Here is a 3,612-nt window from a genome sequence, read left to right as displayed (position 1 = left end):
AGCAAATAGGCACAGGGGAAAATTTCCTGAAAAGAACGCCAATAGTTTCTGCTCTAAGATCAAGAATTTACAAATGGGACCTCATAAAGTTGCTGTAAGTTTCTGTAAGGCAAAAGACACTGTCAATAGGACAAAACGGCAGCCAACAAATTGGGAAAAGATCCTTACCAACCCTATATCTGATAGAGGGCTAATATCCAAGGTATACAAAGAACTCAAGAAGTTAGACTTCAGAGAATCAAATAACCCTATTAAAAAATGGGGTACAGAGCTAAACAAAGAATTGATTTTCACAAAAGAACAAGTTGGACATTTGTTTCCTAACTTCAAAAATGAAAGAGACGTATAAGGTTAAATATTATTCCAGAGACTGTATATTGGTAAATTGTGTGATTTAATTTGATATCTGACTTTTATTACTTCAAATCTGTAGTGTTTGCATTATACCATGTATTTGTTTTACCCAGACATGTTAAAACTCATTAGGCAATATTTTTACATGGCAAAAAACAAAACAAAACAAAACAAAAAACCTTGAAGCAATACATCAAAATAAATGTAAAGAACAAAAACAAAGCTGAAGAATAAAATAAGAGATCTTGAAAGGGTATTTAATAATCTAATAATCAATTATTGGATACTGCTATGTGACAATGTTCTAAAGATGATTCTAAAGGTTCTAGAGTCCTGTGCTATACTCTCATTATTTTTTACAAAAAATAAATAAATTATTCTCTAATGAGAAAAATATAAATGAATATGACCTTGTTAATTGAAAAATACAAATGTTTCTAATAAATTTTATGTATGAAATAAATGTCACATATTATGTGTAGGTAATTTCATTACTTTAATATTATTTGAAATACATAATGGAGCATGTTAAGTCTGTAATGTTTAAGAAACAAATCTAAGACAAAAATTTTAAGTTTTCTCAATATAAATAATCTTTCTGTTCTAAAGCACTAAATACTAATGAAATATATTTATTCTCTACAAAAGATTTATGTGTGTGCAATATTTTAAGGAAAGCATATATAGAGCAAGAAAAAAGAGGTTGAGAGTACTTAAACAATATTTTTGTCTCTGAGGAAATAAAATAGACAGTATTATAATTGGTGCAACAGCTGTGAAAATTAAACATGGCTTATTTTTGTTGTCAACTCCAAACATCTCTGTATTCATATATTTATAAATGTAACCTCAATCTGTATAATGGTGCCTGCATGTATGTTTTTGGTGTTAGCATTTGATATTAGATAATCTATTGTTGTCATTTTCCTTTGGTAAAATAATTTTTCTCAGTCTCAGAATATATTGCTTATAGTTTTTGTTTGTTTGTTTGTCTTTTATTCTGTGTGTGTGTGTGTGTGTGTGTGTGTGTGTGTGTGTGTGTGCGTGTGTGTGTATTTATGTGTGTGTGTAGATATGAGGCCTCTTAGGCCATCCCTTGTCCATGTTAGCATATCTATTATGGTCATCTTTGTTTACTTTATAATTGGAAAGTCATGTTGGTATGATTTTATAGATGGAGACTCCTATATTATAAGGAAACATAGTCTCACATCAATATCCTTGATTTCTTATTTTGTATAATTTTCTAGCTCTCTTTTCTGCATTAATCCCTAAATCTTAGGTGTGGAAGTTAAACTGTAAATGCACTGAATGGCACTTTTTCTCCACAACTCAGCATTTACATTGCTTTTGATCTTCTGTAAAGCTCTCTGTTGCTAAGAGAAGTTTCCTTGATGAGGGGTGGTTTCCACATTAATATCTCTGGTTACAAGCACAAAAACTTAGGATATAGCTAACTAAATTATGCTGATTGATTAAACTGGTGCCTGTACTTTTCCTCCAACTTTTGTATAGTTAGCTAGGATTCCAGTGTTGGACATTGTTCCTATTTTCTGTACTGAGCTCTAAGTCCAATTAGAGACTGTTGGTTACCTCCAATCTGAATGTGCCAGGACTGTACTGCTGAAGTTATTGTGCTTTGCTGGTCATTGGTGTGGTTCATCGCCATCATAGCTATGTAGAGATGTTGGTTGCTTCCCTCCTTTGGAAGCTTGCATGACCCCTTCTGGCATTATGAGAGTCATTTCTTAGAGAGAAACCTTCTCAGTAATTCAGGCTCAGGGTTTCTGTGTCCCGTGTCTGAAGTTCATGATGACTTCACAAGTAGAGACTTACTTTCCCTCTCCATGGGTACGAAGGTAACCAAGTTTGATTTTATCAACAACTGAGAGCTTCTCAAGCTTACTGTTGCAGTAATTAGACAGTCATTGGCTCTTGGAAGAAACAGCATCACTCCAGATAGGAAAATTTCATTTAAATTGTATATGTATTTTTATACACTGACTTACCTGCATTATAGACTACAATGATTCCTTGCATCTTTTTTAAACATCCTTGTTACTTTCACTGCTTTATACTCCTCTCTCCTTCTATCTCCCTTAGTTTTTTGGTTTGTCATTTTGTTTTGTTTTTCTTGGTATCTCATGAATCAGTAGTTTTATTTATTCACCTTAATGCCCAGTAAAGTGCCTTTGATTATATTTTAAAATGTAAAGTATAAAATGTTTGTAAATGTTTTACTTTATTAATAAGAACTCAAAGCAGGCAGTATACTTATAAGATTACATTATCTACAAGGCAGAAATCTTATTTATAAATAAGGTTGTTATTATTTGCTATGAATGTGAAAATGCAATTTTAAGGAATGACTTACAAATAGTTATTAGTACATGATTGGCACCTGAAACATTTATATTGAGTTCATAATGATTTTGTAGACTTTGTTAATACTACTTTAGCTCTGAGAGAAGAAATATACTGTAAAATTAATGAAGTAAAAATACAAAAACAAATTGCATCACATACATATTAATATAATGCCTTTTTATTGTTACTTTGGAATACATTTATGCTACAATTAGAACACAATCAAACAAAAATGAAATTTGTGTGAAATGGAGACTGGAAAATTGAACTGCCATTTGTGACGTGAGATATCATTTTGAATGAGCTACACATGTTCATCATTGTTTAAAGATTTCTAAAATTGTAAATGACTTTAACTCACCTGAAATAATTTGCCATCTTCGAGGTTTACTGCTGAATACACTCACCCTTTCTAATTCTTATTGAACTCTGAATTTTTGGTTCAACTCAACTGTTCTGGCTTAAACTCCTCTCCAAGCTAATTCAAACTGGATACTCTCAGTTTGAGCGAATTGCTCTGCTTAACCTCAAACAAATCTTTTGGCTCATTCTCATTCTCTGTCTCCTTCTGTCCTCACCTGTGTCTATCTTGATCTGTCTGCAACTTATCTCTGTAAAACTCTCCAGGTCAAATCTGCCTGTGAACTCCCCGAACTGAACTGCAAGATTCCACTGCAGTGCTTCCCAACTCACTCAACTGAACTGATTGACTGCCACCTGAATTCTGGGATTAAATGTGTGTGCCACTACTCCTGGACCTAGTTTTTCTATACCAGGAACTTGCTCTGTACCTCAGGATGGAATTGAACTCAGAGATATGCTTCCTTCCTTGTGGCTTGTTCCCTATTTGTTCTTGGATTGTCAATAAAGAAGGCAGGGGGTGGGGAACTG

This window comes from Mastomys coucha, unplaced genomic scaffold (assembly GCF_008632895.1).
Source record: "Mastomys coucha isolate ucsf_1 unplaced genomic scaffold, UCSF_Mcou_1 pScaffold18, whole genome shotgun sequence".
Taxonomy (NCBI): domain Eukaryota; kingdom Metazoa; phylum Chordata; class Mammalia; order Rodentia; family Muridae; genus Mastomys; species Mastomys coucha.
This window is presented reverse-complemented; position numbering follows the sequence as displayed.